General features: G+C 56.9%; 1 non-coding gene across 1 annotated transcript; it reads right to left on the minus strand.

Annotated features, from left to right (window-relative positions):
* Positions 1-266: 266 nt before the first annotated feature.
* Positions 267-359, minus strand: trnai-uau (transfer RNA isoleucine (anticodon UAU)). Its single transcript is given in 2 exon segments — positions 267-302; positions 322-359. It is a non-coding gene; the product is annotated as a tRNA-Ile (tRNA).
* Positions 360-9,807: the final 9,448 nt, after the last annotated feature.

Below are 9,807 nucleotides of genomic sequence, written 5' to 3' on the forward strand. Positions count from 1 at the left end.
TAAAATAATATATTTATTAATATGTTTAATATTAACACGACCGGTAATATTGCAGTGCCGGGGGGGGGGGGGGGGAAAGAGGGACTGGTCGCATTTTTAGTTGCGGATTGATTTATTCATCACTTTCAAAATAATTCTTCCGCCAAAAACAGAGGGTTTTAATTTGAGTTAGTAGTTAATTTGGAGTTGGAGGGAGGTTTTGGGGGGGTGGGAATGTGGTGGGAGCGGTGATTTTTATTGCTTTTTCGGGTTGCCTATAAAACATGTGCTCCAGGTGAGGCTCGAACTCACAACCTCGGCATGGCTCACTCTGTACTGTCATATAAGTACCGCGCGCTAACCGATTGCGCCACTGGAGCTCTGACATCAACGGCCGAGAAATGTCCCATCTACCCTCGGCCTGGAGGGAGGCGGCCGCTTTCCTTCTCCTTCCCCTCCCCGCTCCGAAGGCCGAGAGCCGCGTGTCGAGCGAGCGTCATCCGCCTCGCGCGGCCACCACCCTCAGGCCCCGGCTTCTTGGCCAGGCCTCCCCGCCCCGCACCGACACTGATCAGTTCCCCCCGCCTCACAGGCCTCAGGCCACACCGAGGGAAGGTAGGCGAGAGCAGGGCGAAGATACTCAGGCTGAGATGTCACTGCTTTTTCAGTGACGTTTTCCTTCTTTCACCCTCAACCCCCACCCCCCCCACCCCCCCCGCGAAAATAAAACTGAGAGGAAAAGGCCCGGGACAAAGGGCCACAACCCCCGCCCCAATAACGGGAGGAAGGGAGACACGGTGGGCCTGTGCTAGAGGGGAGTGGAGACAGAGTCTGTACAGAGCAACTGGAGAATGGGTGGGAATGAGGGTGATACAGTGTCTATAATGGGGGGGGAGGAGGGGGTTACAGTGTCTATAATGGGGGGAGGAGGTGGGGTTGCAGTGTCTATAATGGGGGAGGAGGGGGTTACAGTGTCTATAATGGGGGGAGGAGGGGGTTACAGTGTCTATAATGGGGGGAGGAGGGGGTTACAGTGTCTATAATGGGGGGGAGGAGGGGGTTGCAGTGTCTATAATGGGGGGGAGGAGGGGGTTACAGTGTCTATAATGGGGGGGAGGAGGGGGTTACAGTGTCTATAATGGGGGGGAGGAGGGGGTTGCAGTGTCTATAATGGGGGGGAGGAGGGGGTTACAGTGTCTATAATGGGGGGGGAGGAGGGGGTTGCAGTGTCTATAATGGGGGGAGGAGGGGGTTGCAGTGTCTATAATGGGGGGGAGGAGGGGGTTGCAGTGTCTATAATGGGGGGGAGGAGGGGGTTGCAGTGTCTATAATGGGGGGAGGAGGGGGTTACAGTGTCTATAATGGGGGGAGGAGGTGGGGTTGCAGTGTCTATAATGGGGGGAGAGGTGGGGTTGCAGTGTCTATAATGGGGGGGAGGAGGGGGTTGCAGTGTCTATAATGGGGGGGAGGAGGGGGTTACAGTGTCTATAATGGGGGGAGGAGGGGGTTACAGTGTCTATAATGGGGGGAGGAGGTGGGGTTGCAGTGTCTATAATGGGGGGGAGGAGGGGGTTGCAGTGTCTATAATGGGGGGGAGGAGGGGGTTACAGTGTCTATAATGGGGGGGAGGAGGGGGTTGCAGTGTCTATAATGGGGGGAGGAGGGGGTTACAGTGTCTATAATGGGGGGGAGGAGGGGGTTGCAGTGTCTATAATGGGGGGGAGGAGGGGGTTACAGTGTCTATAATGGGGGGGAGGAGGGGGGTTGCAGTGTCTATAATGGGGGGGAGGAGGGGGTTACAGTGTCTATAATGGGGGGGAGGAGGGGGTTGCAGTGTCTATAATGGGGGGGAGGAGGGGGGTTACAGTGTCTATAATGGGGGGGGAGGAGGGGGTTACAGTGTCTATAATGGGGGGGAGGAGGGGGTTGCAGTGTCTATAATGGGGGGGAGGAGGGGGTTACAGTGTCTATAATGGGGGGGGAGGAGGGGGTTGCAGTGTCTATAATGGGGGGGAGGAGGGGGTTGCAGTGTCTATAATGGGGGGGAGGAGGGGGTTGCAGTGTCTATAATGGGGGGAGGAGGGGGTTACAGTGTCTATAATGGGGGGAGGAGGGGGGTTGCAGTGTCTATAATGGGGGGAGGAGGGGGTTACAGTGTCTATAATGGGGGGAGGAGGGGGTTGCAGTGTCTATAATGGGGGGGAGGAGGGGGTTGCAGTGTCTATAATGGGGGGGAGGAGGGGGTTACAGTGTCTATAATGGGGGGAGGAGGGGGTTGCAGTGTCTATAATGGGGGAGGAGGGGGTTGCAGTGTCTATAATGGGGGGGAGGAGGGGGTTGCAGTGTCTATAATGGGGGGGGAGGAGGGGGTTGCAGTGTCTATAATGGGGGGAGGAGGGGGTTGCAGTGTCTATAATGGGGGAGGAGGAGGGGGTTGCAGTGTCTATAATGGGGGGGAGGAGGGGGTTGCAGTGTCTATAATGGGGGGAGGAGGGGGTTGCAGTGTCTATAATGGGGGGGAGGAGGGGGTTGCAGTGTCTATAATGGGGGGAGGAGGGGGTTGCAGTGTCTATAATGGGCGGGAGGAGGGGGTTGCAGTGTCTATAATGGGGGGGAGGAGGGGGTTACAGTGTCTATAATGGGGGGAGGAGGGGGTTGCAGTGTCTATAATGGGGGGAGGAGGGGGTTGCAGTGTCTATAATGGGGGAGGAGGGGGTTGCAGTGTCTATAATGGGGGGAGGAGGGGGTTGCAGTGTCTATAATGGGGGGAGGAGGGGGTTGCAGTGTCTATAATGGGGGGAGGAGGGGGTTGCAGTGTCTATAATGGGGGGAGGAGGGGGTTGCAGTGTCTATAATGGGGGGAGGAGGTGGGGTTGCAGTGTCTATAATGGGGGGGAGGAGGGGGTTGCAGTGTCTATAATGGGGGGAGGAGGTGGAGTTGCAGTGTCTATAATGGGGGGGAGGAGGGGGTTGCAGTGTCTATAATGGGGGAGGAGGGGGTTACAGTGTCTATAATGGGGGGGAGGAGGGGGTTACAGTGTCTATAATGGGGGGAAGGAGGGGGTTACAGTGTCTATAATGGGGGGGAGGAGGGGGGGTTACAGTGTCTATAATGGGGGGAGGAGGGGGTTGCAGTGTCTATAATGGGGGGAGGAGGGGTTTGCAGTGTCTATAATGGGGGAGGAGGGGGTTACAGTGTCTATAATGGGGGGAGGAGGGGGTTGCAGTGTCTATAATGGTGGGAGGAGGTGGGGTTGCAGTGTCTATAATGGGGGGAGGAGGGGGTTGCAGTGTCTATAATGGGGGGGGAGGTGGGGTTGCAGTGTCTGTAATGGGGAGGATAGGGGTTGCAGTGTCGATAATGGGGGAGGAGGGGGTTACAGTGTCTATAATGGGGGGGGAGGAGAGGGGTTACAGTGTCTATAATGGGGGGAGGATGTGGGTTACAGTGTCTATACTGGGGGAGGAGGGGGGTTGCAGTGTCTATACTGGGGGAGGAGGGGGTTTGCAATGTCTGTAATGGGGGAGGAGGGGGGTTGCAGTGTCTATAATGGGGGGAGGAGAGGGGTTTGCAGTGTCTATACTGGGGGAGGAAGGGGGTTGCAGTGTCCACACTGGGGGAGGAAGGCGGTTGCAGAGTCTATAATGGGGGAAGGAGTGGGTTTGCACTGTTTGTACAGGGGAGGTGGGGGGGGGGGGTTGCAGTGTCTATACTGGAGGAGGAGGCGGGGGGGGGTTGCAGTGTCTATACTGGAGGAGGAGGCGGGGGTTGCAGTGTCTGTAATGGGGAAGGAGAAGGGTTGCAGTGTCTATACGGGAGGAAGAGGGGGGTTGCAGTGTTTATAATGGGGGGAGGAGGGGTGTTACAGTGTCTAGAATGGGGGGGAGGAGGGGGGTTGCAGTGTCTGTAATGGGGGAGCAGGAGGGTTGCAGTGTCTGTAATGGGGGAGGAGGAGGGTTGCAGTGTCTATACTGGGGGAGGGGGGGTTGCGGTGTCTGTAATGGGGAAAAAGGGGGTTTGCAGTATCTGTAATGGGGGGAGGAGAGGGGTTGCAGTGTATAATGGGGGAGGAAGGGGGTTACAGTGTCTATAAAGGGGGAGGAGGGGAGTTACAGTGTATATAATGGGGGGAGGAGGGGGTTACAGTGTATATAATGGGGGGAGGAGGGGGTTTACAGTGTCTATAATGGGATGGAGCGGGGTTTGCAGTGTCTATAATGGGGGGAGGAGAGTGGTTTGCAGTGTCGATACTGGGGGAGGAAGGGGGTTGCAGTGTCTATAATGGGGGAAGGAGTGGGTTTGCAGTGTCTACAATGGGGGGTGGAGGGGGATTGCAGTGTCTATAATGCGGGGAGGAGGGGGGTTGCAGTGTCTATAATGGGGGGAGGAGGGGGGTTGCAGTGTCTGTAACGGGGGAGGAGGAGGGTTGCAGTGTCTGTAACGGGCGAGGAGGGGGGTTGCAGTGTCTGTAACGGGGGAGGAGGGGGTTTGCAGTGTCTGTAATGGGGGAGGAGGGGGTTTGCAGTGTCTGTAATGGGGGAGGAGGGGGGTTACAGTGTCTATAATGGGGGGAGGAGGTGGGTTACAGTGTCTATAATGGGGGAGGAGGGGGGTAGCAGTGTCTATATTGGGGGAGGAGGGGGGTCACAATGTCTGTAATGGGGGAGGAAGGGGGGTTGCAGTGTGTATAATGGGGGGAGGAGAGGGGTTTGCAGTGTCTATACTGGGGGAGGAAGGGGGTTGCAGTGTCCACACTGGGGGAGGAAGGGGGTTGCAGAGTCTATAATGGGGGAAGGAGTGGGTTTGCAGTGTTTGTACAGGGGAGGTGGGGGGGTTGCAGTGTCTATACTGGAGGTGGAGGCGGGGGTTGCAGTGTCTGTAATGGGGAAGGAGAGGGGTTGCAGTGTCTATAATGGGGGGAGGAGAGGGGGTGCAGTGTCCATATGGGAGGAAGAGGGGGGGGTTGCAGTGTTTATAATGGGGGGAGGAGGGGGGTTACAGTGTCTAGAATGGGGGGGAGGAGGGGGGTTGCAGTGTCTGTAACGGGGGAGGAGGAGGGTTGCAGTGTTTGTAACGGGGAGGAGGGGGGTTGCAGTGTCTATACTGGGGGAGGAGGGGGGGTTGCAGTGTCTATAATGGGGGGGAGGAGGGGGTTACAGTGTCTATAATGGGGGGAGGAGGGGGTTGCAGTGTCTATAATGGGGGAGGAATGGGTTGCAGTGTCTATAATGGGGGGAGGAGGTGGGGTTGCAGTGTCTATAATGGGGAGGAGGAGGGGGTTGCAGTGTCTATAATGGGGAGGAGGGGGTTACAGTGTCTATAATGGGGGGGAGGAGGGGGTTACAGTGTCTATAATGGGGGGGAGGAGGGGGTTACAGTGTCTATAATGGGGGGGAGGAGGGGGGGTTACAGTGTCTATAATGGGGGGAGGAGGGGGTTGCAGTGTCTATAATGGGGGGAGGAGGGGTTTGCAGTGTCTATAATGGGGGAGGAGGGGGGTTACAGTGTCTATAATGGGGGGAGGAGGGGATTGCAGTGTCTATAATGGGGGGAGGAGGTGGGGTTGCAGTGTCTATAATGGGGGGAGGAGGGGGGTTGCAGTGTCTATAATGGGGGGAGGAGGTGGGGTTGCAGTGTCTGTAATGGGGAAGGATAGGGGTTGCAGTGTCGATAATGGGGGAGGAGGGGGTTACAGTGTCTATAATGGGGGGGAGGAGAGGGGTTACAGTGTCTATAATGGGGGGAGGATAGGTGTTACAGTGTCTATAATGGGGGGAGGAGGTGGGTTACAGTGTCTATACTGGGGGAGGAGGGGGGTTGCAGTGTCTATACTGGGGGAGGAGGGGGTTTGCAATGTCTGTAATGGGGGAGGAGGGGGGTTGCAGTGTCTATAATGGGGGGAGGAGAGGGGTTTGCAGTGTCTATACTGGGGGAGGAAGGGGGTTGCAGTGTCCACACTGGGGGAGGAAGGCGGTTGCAGAGTCTATAATGGGGGAAGGAGTGGGTTTGCAGTGTTTGTACAGGGGAGGTGGGGGGTGGTTGCAGTGTCTATACTGGAGGAGGAGGCGGGGGTGGCAGTGTCTGTAATGGGGAAGGAGAAGGGTTGCAGTGTCTATACGGGAGGAAGAGGGGGGTTGCAGTGTTTATAATGGGGGGAGGAGGGGTGTTACAGTGTCTAGAATGGGGGGAAGGAGGGGGGGTTGCAGTGTCTGTAATGGGGGAGCAGGAGGGTTGCAGTGTCTGTAATGGGGGAGGAGGAGGGTTGCAGCGTCTATACTGGGGGAGGGGGGGGTTGCGGTGTCTGTAATGGGGAAAAAAGGGGGTTTGCAGTGTCTGTAATGGGGGGAGGAGAGGGGTTGCAGTGTATAATGGGGGAGGAAGGGGGTTACAGTGTCTATAAAGGGGGAGGAGGGGAGTTACAGTGTATATAATGGGGGGAGGAGGGGAGTTACAGTGTATATAATGGGGGGAGGAGGGGGGTTACAGTGTATATAATGGGGGGAGGAGGGGGTTTACAGTGTCTATAATGGGAGGGAGCGGGGTTTGCAGTGTCTATAATGGGGGGGAGGAGAGTGGTTTGCAGTGTCGATACTGGGGGAGGAAGGGGGTTGCAGTGTCTATAATGGGGGAAGGAGTGGGTTTGCAGTGTCTACAATGGGGGGTGGAGGGGGATTGCAGTGTCTATAATGCGGGGAGGAGGGGGGTTGCAGTGTCTATAATGGGGGGAGAGGGGGGTTGCAGTGTCTGCAACGGGGGAGGAGGAGGGTTGCAGTGTCTGTAACGGGCGAGGAGGGGAGTTGCAGTGTCTGTAACGGGGGAGGAGGGGGGTTGCAGTGTCTGTAATGGGGGAGGAGGGGGTTTGCAGTGTCTGTAATGGGGGAGGAGGGGGGTTACAGTGTCTATAATGGGGGGAGGAGGTGGGTTACAGTGTCTATAATGGGGGAGGAGGGGGGTAGCAGTGTCTATATTGGGGAGGAGGGGGGTTGCAGTGTCTATATTGGGGGAGGAGGGGGGTTACAATGTTTGTAATGGGGGAGGAAGGGGGGTTGCAGTGTGTATAATGGGGGGAGGAGAGGGGTTTGCAGTGTCTATACTGGGGGAGGAAGGGGGTTGCAGTGTCCACACTGGGGGAGGAAGGGGGTTGCAGAGTCTATAATGGGGGAAGGAGTGGGTTTGCAGTGTTTGTACAGGGGAGGTGGGGGGGTTGCAGTGTCTATACTGGAGGTGGAGGCGGGGGTTGCAGTGTCTGTAATGGGGAAGGAGAGGGGTTGCAGTGTCTATAATGGGGGGAGGAGAGGGGGTGCAGTGTCCATATGGGAGGAAGAGGGGGGGTTGCAGTGTTTATAATGGGGGAGGAGGGGGTTACAGTGTCTAGAATGGGGGGGAGGAGGGGGGTTGCAGTGTCTGTAACGGGGGAGGAGGAGGGTTGCAGTGTTTGTAACGGGGAGGAGGGGGGTTGCAGTGTCTATACTGGGGGAGGAGGGGGGGGTTGCAGTGTCTGTAATGGGGGAAAAGGGGGTTTGCAGTGTCTGTACTGGGGAGGAGGGGGGGTTGCAGTGTCTGTAATGGGGGAAAAGGGGGTTTGCAGTGTCTGTACTGGGGAGGAGGGGGGTTGCAGTGTCTATAATGGCAAGAGGAGGGGGGGTTGCAGTGTCTGTAATGAGGAAAGGTGGGGTGTTGCAGTGTCTGTAATGGGGGAAAGAGTGGGGTTGCAGTGTCTATAATGGGGGGAGGAGGGGGGTTGCAGTGTCTGTAATGGGGGGAAGGAGGGGGGTTGCAGTGTCTGTAATGGGGGGAAGGAGGGGGTTTGCAGTGTTTGTGCAGAGGAGGAGCGGGATTGCAGTGTCTATACTGGAGGAGGAGGGGGGTTGCAGTGTCTATAATGGGGGAGGAATGGGTTGCAGTGTCTATAATGGGGGGAGGAGGTGGGTTACAGTGTCTATACTGGGGAGGAGGGGGGTTACAATGTCTATACTGGGGAAGGAGGGGGGGGTTGCAGTGTTCACACTGGGGGAGGAAGGGGGTTTCAGAGTCTATAATGGGGGAGGAGGGGGTTGCAGTGTGTATAATTGGGAATGAGGGGGTTGCAGTGTCTATAATGGGGAATGAGGGGGTTTGTACTGCCTAATGGAGGAGGAGGGGGCTTGCAGTGTCTACACTGGGGAAGGAGAGGGGTTTGCAGTGTCTATACTGGGGGGAGGAGGGGGTTTGCAGTGTCTATAATGGGGGAGGAGGGGGGTTGCAGTGTCTAATGGGGGGAGTAGGGTGGTTGCAGTGTCCATAATGGGGGGAGTAGGGTGGTTGCAGTGTCCATAATGGGGGGAGGAAGGGGGTTACAGTGTCTATAATGGGGGGAGGAGGGGGGGTTACAGTGTCTATAATGGGGGAGGAGGGGGTTGCAGTGTCTACAATGTGGGGGGAGGGGGGTTGCAGTGTCTACAATGGGGGGGAGGAGGGGGGGTTACAGTGTCTATAATGGGGGCAGTGGGGTTACAGTGTCTATAATGGGGGGGAGTGGGGTTGCAGTGTCTATACTGGGGGGAGGAGGGGGGTTGCAGTGTCTGTAATGGGGGAGAAGGAGGGGTTGCAGTGTCTGTAATGGGGGGAGGAGGGGGATTGCAGTGTCTGTAATGGGGAGAGGAGCGGGGGTTGCAGTGTCAATACTGGGGAAGGAGGGGGTTTGCCATGTATATAATGGGGTAATGGGGGGGGCGGAGGGGGGTTGCAGGATAATGGCAGGGAGGACGGGGGGGGGGGGGGGTGGTTGCAGTGTCTATAATGGGGAAAGGAGTGGGTTTGCAATGTTTGTACAGGGGAGGAGGGGGGGTTGCAGTGTCTGTAATGGGGAAGGAGAGGGGTTGCAGTGTCTATAATGGGGGAGGAGAGGGGTTGCAGTGACTATACTGGAGGAGGACAATGGGGGGGAGGAGGGGGGGTTACAGTGTCTATAATGGGGGGAGTGGGGTTACAGTGTCTATAATGGGGGGAGTGGGGTTACAGTGTCTATAATGGGGGGGAGTGGGGTTGCAGTGTCTATACTGGGGGGAGGAGGGGGGTTGCAGTGTCTGTAATGGGGGAGAAGGAGGGGTTGCAGTGTCTGTAATGGGGGGAGGAGGGGGATTGCAGTGTCTGTAATGGGGGGAGGAGCGGGGTTTGCAGTGTCTATACTGGGGAAGGAGGGGGTTTGCCATGTATATAATGGGGGGGGCGGAGGGGGGTTGCAGGATAATGGCGGGGAGGACGGGGGGGGTTGCAGTGTCTATAATGGGGAAAGGAGTGGGTTTGCAATGTTTGTACAGGGGAGGAGGGGGGTTTGCAGTGTCTGTAATGGGGAAGGAGAGGGGTTGCAGTGTCTATACTGGAGGAGGAGGGGTGTTGCAGTGTTTATAATGGGGGGAGGAGGGGGGTTACAGTGTCTATAATGGGGAAGAGGAGGTGGGTTGCAGCATCTATAATGGGGGAGGAGGAGGGTTGCAGTGTCTGTAATTGGGGAGGAGGGGGGTTGCAGTGTCTGTAATTGGGGGAGGAGGGGTATTGCAGTGTCTCTATTGGGGGAGGAGGGGGGTTTGCAGTGTCTCTATTGGGGGAGGAGGGGGTTTGCAGTGTCCATACTGGGGGAGTAGGGGGGTTGCAGTGTTTATACTGGGTGAGGAGGGGGGTTGCAGTGTCCGTAATGGGGGAAGAAGGGTGTTTGCAGTGTCTATAATTGGGGGAGGGGGGGTTGCAGTGTCTATAATGGCGGGAGGAAGGGGGTTGCAGTGTCTATAATGGCGGGAGGAGGGGGGTTGCAGTGTCTGTAATGGGAGGAGGGGGATTGCACTGTCTAT

Source organism: Chiloscyllium punctatum, chromosome 11, assembly GCF_047496795.1.
Source record: "Chiloscyllium punctatum isolate Juve2018m chromosome 11, sChiPun1.3, whole genome shotgun sequence".
NCBI lineage: Eukaryota > Metazoa > Chordata > Chondrichthyes > Orectolobiformes > Hemiscylliidae > Chiloscyllium > Chiloscyllium punctatum.